The following is a 14,814-nucleotide window of genomic DNA, read 5'->3' as shown; positions in this document are numbered from 1 at the left end:
CATGCTAATGGAGGCTTCCATTTGCATGTTCCCGCATGTCAAGTACCCTTCCTTCCTCTACAAACGTGCCAAAAGATGCCGTCCAAGTATGCTAATGCGGCAAGACAATGCAAGTGAGAAAAGAGGAAAGGAGTCTGAATTTGTTGTTCACCTCAGATTCCGTTGCCTTGATATTAGTAAGGATAGTAGTGCTGCTAGATTAAAGATCAAAACTTGCCTGCTTTTGAAAACTAAATGTTTGCTGCCAATGGAGCCTCGAAATTATGATTTTAAAATATTTTTTGCCACAGAAAAATAATGTAAGGTCATAAATTTGATTAAACTGATCTTAAAACAAGTGGAACTACTCGGGTCTATGGTTATCCCACTTTTGTTGTGGAATCGTACAAAAAAAAAGGCGGCTTCCATAGTTTAAAGCTGACGTACTCTGCTTGCACTGACAGCAGGACTGCGCACAGTTACCAGCTGTTCGGTCATTTGTTGATTTTTGACCACTCTAGCAACAATTCGCCCCCTAAAAACCAGCAGAAAAAAGAAAAAAATGGTCACAGAAGTATTTAGCCATTTCTGGTTCTCTGGTTAGTACAAAAAAAAAGAAATCTAAATTAACTGATGTCTGATTTTGGTTTTCACAAGAATAGAAAATAATTATTTTGTTGTGGTTATTGCAAAAATTTGAACAATTTTGGTTCCACGGTTTTGACGCTTTTGCGGGGCTGTCACAAAAGTTTCAAAATGGACCTATGGTTATCACAAAAATGACTTGGAACATTTCTGGTTCTATGATTATCTTTACACTTTGGTGGCCACACAAAAAGGCAAAACACTGGAAAACCTAACCTTTAATACTCACTGATAATGCGGTGATTTGAGTGTTTTGAGGTATATTTTCCTATAAACTCAAATTACTTTTTGGCTGTCCCACTGGACTTATTTTAACTCACAGGATATAAAACGTCACTTTAGATAAATTGTCAACAGGCTGCACATTTTTTTTTGTCCTCCATGTCTTGGCCATTATGTGTGAAACAATGATCCCTGCCTCTTCTCTAATGTGATGAAGGCCGATTCCTTTCGGAATCGACCAAGTGCCCGGCACGAGGGAGGAGCATAAAGTAAATGTTGCTTGTTTGAAGGATCGATTGAAGTGCATACGAGCCTTGCACCTGTAGTGGTCCACACGGCAGCAAGTGGGAGAGGAGACTGAATCTGAATGCGGATCCGGTGGACAGCTGGATGACATCTGCTCCTGACAGATTCACGCCATCGGAGGAACATCGCATCCCTGCCGCTCGTTACAACACCGGCGACGCGTTGAGAGGCGGTTGTCATGGCGACGTTGCGGCGAGCTGACTCCCCTCCTACGATCCGAGTGGCCTTGATCCTCCAGGAATCGAGGAATGCCTACTGCGCAATGAGTACTGGGATGGAATATGTGTCTCGGAATGATGCAGGACAATTGTAAAACCCTGAGGAAAAAAAAAAGATCAATTACCTATAGCGGTTCGAGTAGAATAGAATCACCTTTTATTGTCATGAACATGCATGCATGCACACGAAATTTGTTCTCTGCATTTAACCCATCACAGTGAACACATACACAAGTTAGTGGAACTGGAGCAGGGAGCAGCTGAAGCCGAAGAAAAAACTATAGCTTTTATGCTCATATTTTTCATGAGTTGAACTCAAAAGTGTCTTTATTGTGGGCAGCTTAAGGCACACCTGTGCAATAATAATGCTGTCTAATCTTGATATCCCACACCTGTGAGGTGGATAGCTCGGCAAAGGAGAAGTGCTCACTAACAGACTTAGATTCGTGAATAGTTGAGAACTAAGCCTTTTGTGTACATAAGGTAGGAAAAGTCTTAGATATTTGGGTTGAGATTTTTGTTTCAGTGAGGTAGATGGATGATCTCGGCAAAGGAGAGGTGCTCAGACAAATTTGTGAGCAACATTTGAGAAAGAAAAGGCAATTTGTGTACATGGAAAAATCTTAAATACTTTAATAAATAATACAATTGTTCATTGTAGTAATGTCTTTATTACTACTAGTGCCACTTTGCACCTTGTAGTATACACAATTGAGGATGGCTGTGTCTCATTTGGAAGATCTTGTCATCCACTGACGTTTGAATCCCGACTCCGAATGTCGAAGTGTCCTTGGGCAAAACACGGAACTCTAAATTGCCTCCAGGTCAGCATTGTAAATACGAAACATCTCAATTGCATTACTTACCTGGTTAAAGAAAGGAAATTCATTCATTAAACTTTCTTAGTAAACAACTGTGCTGCGCTTCTAACACTACTAAGCCCAACAAGTAGGCTTATGTCATGCACTAGTAACCTCCTTGACCCTAGTATAGTTGCACCATAATGCCCAGTTAGTAGTTTTGTCTCACCAATAACATGTAGTAGTTGACCAACCACTTGCAGTATACTGAAGTTGTCCTCGTAGCGTACAGAAATGTCATACAGCATTGGAAAAAAACCTCGCTAGTAAGACGCAGTTGTTCTACTTTTGCGCCCCAGTGAGCTGAGTGTACCAGTACATGGGCCCTAAGCTGGATATCGGATATTTTAGCCTTGCTCAGGGGCGATATCTCTGTACCACAACCTCCCTCATTTCTGGACTCTTAAAACCACAATCATCAACAACAACAAAAAGCAATGCTAGCAGGGCTCGAGATCAGAGGAAGCAACTTCGTTATATTTGACGGCAATCAGACGAGACAAAGAAACCACGAGGACGGCGGTTTTCAGCAACCATTCCCTGGTTCATTTCCTCCGCTCTTTAGTGCGCGGGCCCGCTTCAAAGCGAAGGTTGAGGCTCGTCGCGATCGTATCGATCGCTGCTCGTCGCTCAAGGATTGGGAGAATCCAACACGAAAGAGCACATGTTGGGAGTGCGCTCAGGGCCCGAGGAGACGCATTTAAATATCAACGGGATTTGCGGAAGGTCTATCTCTTATGAGCTTTAAGCTGTCGAGGAACACGGCGTACACACACCGCATCGCTCTCATTGTTTGATGACTATTATTTGGGAAACACGACAGGTGTGGCATTTTCTGTCTCGCCGGCCAAAGCGACCAAAGACGCGCGCATACAAGCAGATGTAATGACAATCACATTCACCTTCAAATGTCTGCACACTGGTATTTACAATACAGTGAACCCACCCGCCATAGCTGAAAATCAGTGCTATAGATAGACCGTGTCCATTCTTTTAATTGAAAAAATACAGTGGTGCCTTGAGTTGAGTGACTTGACGTTTTTGCTTTGACTTTGACGAGCGCCGTATGGTGGCAGTGGCAGATAAAATTAGTAAGTATTCCTCAAAAAAAGAGCCTTAAATTGTTGTTTATTGCCACTCAGCTTCGGTTTTATATCAAACTAAACTTCAAGCCAAAATAATTTCACATGTATTTAAAACAACCTCCTATTTTAGCCTTTAGTCCACTGGTTTAAAACTATGCTAACATAGGCAAGGATTAGCATTTATGTGGCACTGCGCTTGCATTGCGATTGTCACGTGACCAAACCCGGAAATCAGAATATTGGCTCCGCGCGATAGCTAGCAGAACTACGGCTTGATTACATGATGGTTTGAACCCAAACTTGCCTACCCTTCAGTCGGTGGACGACCCACGTACTCTACCAACTGCAGCTGCTGACTTGAATGACAAAGTGTGACAAAAACTGCGAAGTACAATATTATAGAGTGCAAAGTGCTTTTTCCCTATGATACTACAAGTCCCAGAATGCAGTGCTTACACTGCCACAGCTGCCTCACATTGACTGTCATTAGTGCCCTTCTATTTCATTTGCATCATGACAAGAACAGGTAATTTCATGACACAATCCTGCAGAGCACAATAAATCATATTCTGTGTTGTATAGTTTTGATGTATATGATTTATATTGTGTCTGTCACCAGAGTTAGCTCACGGAGGCCATGGTTGAAATGAAAATAACCTATCCTGATTGTGTAGCTTTTATTAAGTAATGCAGTGTTTTTTTGTTTTTGTTTTTGTTCCCCCCCATGCTTTTATTTTATGTTTAATTATATTATGTATTATGATATCGTGACCTCACGAACCTGTGGACCTGTTTGAGGCATTGCTTTGTTCTGGTGCTTATTGAGTGTTTGGATAGATGCATTTGACAGCCAATGCCAGAGGGTACAGTTCTGTGCAGTGTTTGCTTGCAACAACACAGGTGGAAGGAAAAAAAGCTTAATTTCACTTTTTACCAGCAACAATTTTTGAAATAGGGGAAGAAGACTGAACTTTTTGTGGCTTTCACCAACAAGCAGCACACAAAACTACAGAGCAATGACACAGCAAAAAAAAGACAAAAAAAAAATCCCTGTTTCCCACTGCCCCCCTCTCATGCTGTTACGATATTAAGATCAAGCCAGACCCAAAAATGAAAACTGTAAAACCCAAGTTATTTTGGGGCTGTTCTTATTTAAAAAAAATGTTCAGTCATCAAGCCCCGTTATCTTATTTTATGTATGGTTTTCTGTCAAACCGCTTTGTAAACTTGTTTTAATAGGCACTCTATGAATAAAGTTAAGTTTGCCACTCTGCTCTGGGGGGGTCTCTCACAGTATCCCAAAAGTCGCTAGATTTGTTGCTCATTACTCGTTGGGGGGGGGGGGGGATGATCAATAGTGTGGTTGGAAAGGTTGCTGAGTTGGCAAGGGAGCAGCAATCGTTTTATCACAAATCCCTAGCATTGCCCCTGCTTGTCATGGTAACGAAAGCTGTACTCGGCTTTTGAATGAGACAGGACTGCCCCCCAAAACTGAGTGATTTTGACCTGCTTGACAACTGTATACGACTGTAAGTGTTCTGTAATTAATTATTTTAACCAAAACATGTCGGAGACCTATTATTAAGATATCTGGGAATTGTTTTCAATGTCTTCTTTAGGTTCAACCCTCAGGCCAGTTTAGATCTAAATGTAATGTAGTACAATTTGTCATCAACGTGAAACTTTGCCGGGTCTCTTAACTTGCCAACCACCACCCCTGCCCCTCCCTTTGCTTCCATCTTAAACTGTTGCCAAGGTTACCAAATGTGATTCCTTCCCATATAAGTGGTTAAAGATTTAAAGTCCACTTCGAAAACATTTGGTGTTTTCAGATTTGTTTGTGCATGTGTCTGACCACCGCATGACTACCAAACTGCAGCTCGACGCCCACGCGAAGCCTCATTTAGTTTCTTGTGTAAATAAAAACATTTTGACTTTCTCTCTGCTGTTTTCCTCCATTTTGTCTTTTCTCCTAACTTCCGCTTCTCCTCCCCTGTCTTGCGCTCGCACCTTTCCTTGTTAGCTCGGCTCGGGTCCCTCACCTCTCATTAGCCTCTCTCCCGGCTGACTGCGGGCACCTGTCCCCGGGTCCCCTTGCGGACGTCTCCGGTTGTGTTTAAATCAATTTTCATGTTAAATAGAAGCCTGGGAGGTGGAGTTCACGGAGGAGACGTGACGGCGGACCGTAACCGTTTTCACACGATTGACCATCCAGGCTTGATTGCATCCCCCACCTTCTCTCCTCTGTTTCCTGGCTTAGCCTTTTATCGCTCCATGTTCTCCCCTTTGGCTTTTCTCTTTTATTTTGCCCTTCTCTTCCTTTCTATTCTCCCAGCGCGGCCCACGGCGTGTTCTCGTTCCAGATGAGAGCCAAAAAGAGTTGTGACAAGGTAGCATTTGCGTGTTTTGATTTTCTGCGAATTCACCCCCAGGCACATACATTAGTACCTCCAAGGTCGACCAGTGAAACATAATGGACACACACTGTTTTTATGCTTTATTTGGTACGGAAAAGAACATTTCCCATTTCCATCAATTATATTGGAAGTAATTCATTCCAGTGACTATTTTAACATTCCTAATAGTCATACAAGTATAAGCAGACGTTAACCATTCTAATGCTGGAAACAATAAAACGCTCTTTAGTGAGGAAGGATGCTTATAAAGGAGTACTATGGCCACACGAAGATTAATTTACAAGAATAAAAGTCGTTTTAAAGAAAAAAGCAGATATTTTAGAGAATATGAATTGTATATTTTCAAGATTTAGGTAAGTTGTAATTCAAGACAAATATCTCGGCTACAATAGGAAAGTTTCTAAATTTTCAATATTTTTCACATTTTTGCAGAATATTAAGAGAATAAAGTTTAATCTTTTGGGGAAAAACATGTTTAAGATTTAAATCAGAATGTTAACAGAATAACGTATATATTTTGAATTTAAAAAAACTGTTGAGAATTGTATATTTTCAAATGTAATGTAATATTACAAGAATAAAGTCTTAATATTGCAAGATTTTAAAGAATTGCCTGTGCAGTTAAAGGTTTTAAGATGGCAGATGACAAATTAATTTCCATTATTTCCATTGGGATTAGTTTTTTTCTTAATACAAACAAATGTTTCTCTATAGCCAAGCATGCAGGCTGTGACTGCAATGCACATAATAATCTAATCGTGTTCATTTTACGTCATTTGCATGCCAACATCAATAATGAACTAATTAGCATTTAAAGGCACATCAAAACATTACCACGGGAGCCTCTGGTGCGCGCAACCTTGACGACTTGGCAATTTTTAGACGAAAACAGCTCCTGTGAGAACACTTGTGCTCTTTTGAGTTATTCTCAGTAACTGGGACACTAGTTGAACTTGTTATTTATACACAAACGCACACACCGCTCGTTAGGTTGCACTCATGTCACATTTGTATTGGCAGCTTGTAACAGTCACAATCCAATGAGACATACAAAATCGGAAACATTTTAGTGATATGTAAAAGATAAGTTTAATGTTATTAAGTTAGTGTTTTTTTGTTTTGTTTTCAGGGCTTAGAATGACCTACTAACAATGAAAAGACATTTTCTACACAATCAAACGAGTGCGCAAAGTGCTTTTTAAAGAAAATTCAACAAAGATTACACCAACTGGAAAGCATATTTAAACTTTTCAACAACAACCTATTTAATTTCCTTTGCCAATGACATCTAATTCATCAGATTTTCATATTGTATATGATTTTTCTCGGGGGGGGAACACCGTTTATTCATTGAACAATAAGTTGTCCAAGTGCGTTGCGTCACACTGCGATACAGTCAAACAATAAACAGCCCGACAAGCTTTCTGTGCCAATAAGTGCATTAACAACCTCGTCTCAGATCAGTGCATGCACGATACAAACGACTTGGTAATGTATTTTGTGGAGTGGCGTGTACTAATGCGGTTTCAGAGTGCATCAAGCATGTTATTCTGATTCCTGAAGGCAAAACCGCCCAATTTGAGGAGATTAGAGATTAATTACGCCCTACCTTTTAATCCCTGCACAAAGGGTTAGGGTCTTGATTTGAGGTAACCCCCTCAGCCACACATTTAGAAATTTGCCTCAACAGTAAGGATTTAGATACATTAGATCCCCCCCGAGGGAATGTGTCAATCTCATTTGGTGAGTCAGTACTGCATGTTTTTCCACATTTATTCATCTTCATGCCTCATTAATTGCTGTCATTTTTTTGAACTATCGACACTAGACCGCTTGCATCACAAAGACTATTTTGTGTCAAATCTTCTAGAAAGTGAACCAATTCAAGTGATAACTTTAAATTTCAATACTTGCCATTAGTGTTGAGGATAATCCGTTTTGGCAACACTGAGAGTCTCCTTGGAAAATCAAAATTTCTAACATTTATAGAAGGTTTTCTTAACCTTTGTGGAAAACTTCATCGGGTGTTAAAGCGAAATGAAAGGGTTCTTCCTTTCGAACACAGGAAAGGACGGCACTATAAAATGTACACTGCTCCACTTTTCCTAACTGATGTCCTCGTGTGACGGCACGCATTGTTTCTTGTGTGAAACTATTACTCTTGCATACAAAAATCGCACCTTCACCCCATGCTGGTTTATTTGTATTTATTTCAATCTGGTTGTCAGCAACAGTGAGAATCACTGAAGAGGCTAAATTTGCGTCAATGTGGGAATTCACTGCCCCCGGTGGGGTCTTTCTAAATGTGAAGTTGGCATTTTATTTTGTTATGCCGTAAATTACGGGCTACAAAAATAAGCATTGTTTTCTTTTGCTTCTGTACTCTCAAGCGTCTTTGTGTAGAGTCGCTAAAAGTCATGAGTGGCCTATTACTTCATACTCATAACATCCTTTCATATAGGTTTGTCAGGCGTAACCTACGCTAAAGGTGGGTTAACTGTTGCATAGGGAGAAATTTCCTAACCATTTTTAGAATTCAAACAAACTTCCCTCAAGGTACTTCCGGGTCATCTCGCTCAGATACGACAGGAAAGGAAATTTCCTCAGCAAAAAATACAATCCTTACAGGCCCTTAGCGGGCTTTTGTAAACGAAGTCCTCTCAGTTCGGAGATAATTTGTTGATCTAAGCAGTGCACACCAATGAGGATTAACTCTGAACTATGGAAGGCACAAAAAAAAAATAGATTTGAAAAAAAATAATAACACCAAGCAATGAATTTAAATCGCCCAAACCTCCTTTGGATGCTCACTGAACTGAAGTGTCACGACATTTGTTGACGTCACGTTTTCACCTCCAAATTGGAACACTATTGGTCAGTATGACTTAGGAGGTATAACCTGTTGACACTTTAAGTTGAAATGAATAGAACATGGCAGTATGTAACTCCATTGTTGGCTGCTTTTACCCGCGGGAGCTCTAATCATCCATTTTTGTCCTTTCAGATGTCGGTTTACAACATAATACACTGACGGGGCGTGGCAGCCCTCTTGCAAAGCTGTAGCCGCGCAGATAATGAAGCAGCCAAATGCCTCCCGTCTCGAGATGGCGGCAGAAGGGAGCGCAAAAGGTAGAGAAGCTGCACTGTAGATGAAGACACTGTACCGTGGCTTCCCCACCAGTTAGACGCGCTCAGCTGGCCAAAGCCACCAGCTGCTGGGCGTCGGCGTGCACGCGACCGAGCAACCGCGAGCGTCGGCTGGCTGGTCATTGGGGACATCATTAAGCTTCACTCGGCAGAAGCCGGGATGAACTGGAAGGAGGGGAAGAGAAGGAAATTAGAATGGAATCCACTATGGTTTCATTTAAACACAAGAAGCTCCTTCTTGTTTGCTTGCTCATCTGTGTGTGCGCGCGTGTAGTCTCTTCTTCACAATTCATGGCAAACATTGCAAGCCCTCCCTGATTTTCTTCGCCCCGTCATCCTTTACTCTCTCCTACCTGAAGTCACACGGACCTAATAGGAAAAAAAAAGCACTCAGACAGTGCAGAACTCTGCCATGGAGAAGCAATTAGTGGCCGAATTCTCCATTCTAGCTTGCATGTATGTAGGAAACAAAACAAAGAAATGGCAGACTTAGCTAATAGCTCCATACAGGCGGATTCAAACTCATTTTCATCGCAGGCCATGTCGTAGTGATTGTTTCCCTGAGACGACATGACCATGAAAGCCATACAATGTACAGTCACCTCAGTACAAGTATACAAGTACAGCAGTGAACTTGGGTCAAGCAGCAGTTTGGCAGATAAAGACAATTCTTCCAAAAAGAGGCTAAGTACTCATTTCAAGCTGTTTATTGCCACTCCAAGTTAAAATTTACTGGAAAATGAAACAAAACAAATTGTTATGATTTGTATATTGAACCAAACACAACAAAACTTTGTCTGAAGAGAGTCCGCTAGCTTAACGCTAACATACAATGAAAAATGCCATAGATGTTCTCATGAAACTAACGTCAACATTTTGGCGTTATAACCCTTTAAGCAATGGATATTTGAACACAATGTAGACACACATTATAACAAAACTCAGGAATATATTTTTTATCCTCTGCAAAAAACTGTGGCTTACTGAACAATTGTGACAGTTTTCATCATGTATACGTATATTTTACTGGGCCCTGATGGCCAAGGCACACACACCAGGAGGAGCTGTACAATGAATGCATAAAGTCATAATGCACAAACATACATTCTATTCAGTCAAGTCACGTGATGCACCATTAGAATAAAAGCTGCTTTTAAAGGTCCCATATTTTGGCAATTCAGACCTCCATAGAGTGATTTCATAAAAAAAAAAAAAAAAACACCTTGGTTTTGGCATACGAGTGTCTAGAAAAGGCCCCTCTGACAGCTACTTCTGTTTGACCCAATTTTGTATCCGCTTTTTCCATATTTAGCTAAGACCGCCCCCTTTCTTCTGATTGGTTGCCTCCGTGTAGAAGAGCCACTTGTGAGAGCAAACGTTTGTTATGTTGAAAACACTGGTTCGGGAGCGGAGATTTTCGCTAGCGACATAAATAAGCTTGAGAAATTCGCATAACCTGATTTCAGGCCACTCGGCAGAAAAATGTCTGGAACTCAGGCGTGCGTGGACGATTTTTATTCATATTTCACAGGTTTACTGAGATGCCATATAACTAATACTACATCCCAAAATACCAGAAAAAGTTGTTTTGGCAAAATACGGGACCTTTAAGCAAAAAGATCCTTTCCCGAACTTGGAGGCCTTTCGCTTCACTGCACTCGACCTCGTCAGCGGTGACCTGCCCCGGAGCCGTGGATGAAATAAAAGCTGAGCACACATGAGCAAATTTTAAAAGAGTATATAAAAGAAAAGAGACAAAGTCTGAGCCATAACAGGCTCCAGTGCTTTCAGCCTTTGCATAGGAAACGGCGCAGCGCAGATGAAGATTTCCCAAACCCACACAGGCGGGACCATAAATAATAACCTATGGAGTAGTTAATTTTATACTAATTCTGTGAGATTTTAATCGAAGCTTTTCAGTCAATAACTGTGTAATACCCTTTTAGAAACTGCATGAATGCTCCGAGATGATGTCTCGAAGCCACGAAATGCCAAGAAAACAAAGAGGACTGTGGTCTAACGTGCATGTTTTTGGAATGTGGAAAGAAGCAGCTGAGGTAGAACATGCAAACTGAGCCGAGATTTGAATCTGGGATCTCTTGACAGTGAGGCAGACGTGCTAACCGCTCCTACACCATGATCCCTTCTCACATTTCATCTCTGTGCATTTGCATGCAACGCAAAATAAGTGATTTCGATGGGAAGAGCTGCAGATTTTGTTTGAAAGTGTTCCGAAAATACCGTTAGTATAAATTAACCACAAACATAAAGCTGAGCATTTTATTATTGATATTAACTCACTATTGTCACTAACATTTAACAATTAACTCTTTATCTAGTGGCATGAAGGGAGGAGCTAATTGGATGTTAGTTTCACACGGAAGGAGCTGATTAGTTTCACACGGAAGGAGCTGATTGGCTAATGACACCAGGTAAGATGAATACATTGGCTAATGACACCAGGCAAGATGAATACAGGGCAAAGGGTATGATTGTGTAAAGTGATATAAAATGATTGCCTTAAGTTGACAGAGTTGTTTAAAATAATTACACAGATGTGCTCATTTATGTACAGTGTAACTTTTTTTTTAACTTCAGTTGTTTTAATTAGCGGGTTTATTACTTCTTTTTTTAGTTTTAAATATACAGTGGTTAACCACTCTTTATACTGGTAAGATATTCCGGAATATTAAAATATTACCTAAAACATCATTAGTACAGTTAATAAAGGATTGAGCCTGGAATGAACAAATTCACTTTTATTTCTTTATTTATTTCTTTATTTTCAAAATGAGAACTTGAAAGTCACCCAGCGTCACGGAACGGCTTGTGTTCCACTGCGAAGCGTGTCCTCAGCTACGCTGGCTGGAAGTGGAGGGAACTAGTCTGAGAAGTGTTTAAGATGCACATATCTAATATATGGCTGCTGTAACACAAAGAATTAAGGCAGCGACACCACGGGCAAGCGATTCAATATGTAGAGCAGGCTGGACTTAACAGCACCTCTGTTGATCTCAATAGCTGGCGGCTTGCATAATTCACACGGGGCCCATTTTTCGAGTGAGCTCCGAGGTCTTATTAGGGAATAAGGTTCCGAAAACAACAGTAAATAATCGAGTTCAGCAACAACAAACCCTGCATGTATTACGCTTTTTGGTTTAAAGGAAAGAATGCATTCTGTATATCGCATCGAACATAAGAAATTCACGTACACAGTTTTCTGGTGTATTTACTCCGTGTGTTGTTTGCAAAGCGCACAGAATAAAGATACCAATAAGTTTTGAAAATGTGGACTTCACGTCTGGCGAGTTCTTCCGCCACAAACTCATGCATTAATGCACTCAAAGTGTATCTTAATATTATATCTGTGTCATGTTTGAGTCAAAATACCTTATTAAAATACTTGTTCACGCAGCAATCAAGAAAGTGCCACATTTCCGAAGCAAATGCTGTTATCGGTCTAATATGACCATCGAGCAACATCGGCACTTATCTTGCCGGCTAATTTAACCAAATCGACCTCACGCACACACACACTACAAGCGAGCGATCATCAAGATTCCAATAAATTATCACTCGTCAAGCAACATTTCATCACTAAGTATCCCGCATGACATCTCCAAACAAAACTTAGCTGAAGATTATTATAAAATTATCATCAGAGCCGAATGCTGGTAACAAGGTAAGCTAACGCTAATCTGTGCTAACACTGCAGTTCTGCTTACCTGATAACGCTTCGGCTACCGCGTCAAAGTGATTCTTTTGCTCAGGAACAGACACATTTTTAAAAATGGGCAGATAATTCAAGATTGACTTGATTGTGTAAATATATAACCCCATAATATAATTGATCGTTTATCATTACAAAAGCCAGCAACATTGCCAGGTCGACTTGGACCCTCCCCCATTTTGTGTCAACGCCTTTCATACTGAAGTGTGACACCTAAAAAGACAGGCAGTGTAAAAGCGGCTATTGATGGCGAACAATGGCTGACGGGGCCTGTTGAATTTAACTCCCGCCCCCATCACGGCCACCAGCGGCAGGACGCAGCCTTTCAGCATCATTACACACTCTGATGGAAGTGGATGAAATAAATCCATCCAAATGCCCAGCCCTTCCCTCTTTCGCCTGCCATCTCCGGTGCTGAATTATAACTCACACCTTTCACCTCATTCACTTTAAAAAAAATAATTTTTTAACCTGCCTCACTGAGTCTGCCACCTTCGCTGTGAAAACGCCCACCTGCCGTCGCTCCACTCGAGTCGTGAGCGGGAGCGGAGCCGAGACGCCAGCCCGACTCTTCGTGCCTCCCACAGTGTTCGCCCTCGACTTCTCATTTGCAATTTCTCCATCAGGCGACAAAAGCGCTTGGCAAAGATTGAAGTTTCTCTTTGTACTTGCGCTTGGCAGCGAGAGTCCTCCCAGAGCAGCAAATTGGATACCTAATTGTCTGAAATTTGTCATTAAGATTCTTGCATTATCATTGAAAAATGTCTTGCAACATTAAAATAAGTTCTTAAATCAACACAAATTGTGCTCTTGACCCGTGTACCACAGCTCCAAAAAGTATTTTCCATAATTTGCGTATAACGGCAACGACATACAGACCAACCTCGATTTTTCCCGATTAATCTGTTCCAAAAAGTCGGACTTAAATCGAATCGAATGAAAACGGAAGCAATGTTACCCATTGAAATTAATGAATATCCAATTATCCATTCCAGGCATCCAAAAATATTAACAAAAAATATGTTTTATAGAAAATAACTATAGTTTAGCATACAGAGAACAATGTGAAATAAATACAAATGACCAGTGAACATTAAACATCACTTTTACCTTTGAAGAATCTTGATGGCGTACGGAAGGCGAATACGATGGTTTAATAATTTTGGCCCGAGTGTTTTTCACACGACTATTTACTGTAATTATGACTTTGCTTCTGGGTTAGTGTAAACTAGTGTTAGACTTCAGCATGTTCCGACTTACATACAAATTTGAGTTATGTCGCTGTCGTAGGAGCAGAACTCTGTCATAAACTGAGGATCTCCCTTTATCGTGGAATATTTAATATGCTTCCCAGGTCAGAGTTGCTTTTTATATAGATTTTAACATTATTATGACATTGATGAGTGAGAAACATAATTATTTGGAACGTGGCGGTACATAATTGGTATTCATATTTGGTACCTCTATACTGACTTCTCACATGGAACATTTGTATTATGTAAGGGACTTTACTAAAAAGAAGAAATCGCTGCCAAAATAGTAAGTAAAATTTATTTCTATGTCTTGTATCTACAGCTTTTGCATTCATTTTATTTTTCCTCAACACATCATTTAATGGCTTCATGGCTGTTGGTTTACGTGTAAATCTACGCACCGCACGAGTTGGCGTCCGAGCTGGCCTGCGCCCCGGAGACAAACAACTTTAATGGAGTATTGATGTCGCAGTGGGGCGGGTGCGAAGCGGGCGGTAATTAGATTTTGTTCCGGCTCTCTCTCTCTGCACCGCTCTGATATGCAACATTTCTAATGAGAGTCTCGGTCGCTAATAATTACCCTTTGTTTTTCGCGTGCACACGAGCAACTGAGTTCCCAGCACGGAAAACGGCAACAAGCTGCCCTCGGAGAAGCCCGGTATTTTACGCAGCCATGTAATTAGGTGTCATTACATGAAGCTATGCGTCAGATCAGTCAGATTACAGGTTTAATAATGATGCCAGTAAACCGTCTCCACCTTTGGTTATTTTCTTTATTATGAGAGGTGAAGAAACATTCAGTCGTCACAATGTGAGTTGATAGGTCAAATACGATCACTTTCCCCAGGTGGACGTTGTTTAAAAAGCTGTCCGTAGAATGTAATAGCTCAACCGGCCTTTACTGTATGTACTGAACCTTTCATTGAGAAACCAGCGAATACTCATGCCTCAA

This window comes from Phyllopteryx taeniolatus, chromosome 21 (assembly GCF_024500385.1).
Source record: "Phyllopteryx taeniolatus isolate TA_2022b chromosome 21, UOR_Ptae_1.2, whole genome shotgun sequence".
Taxonomy (NCBI): domain Eukaryota; kingdom Metazoa; phylum Chordata; class Actinopteri; order Syngnathiformes; family Syngnathidae; genus Phyllopteryx; species Phyllopteryx taeniolatus.
The sequence above is the reverse complement of the archived record's forward strand: the minus strand, read 5'-3'. Positions refer to the sequence as shown.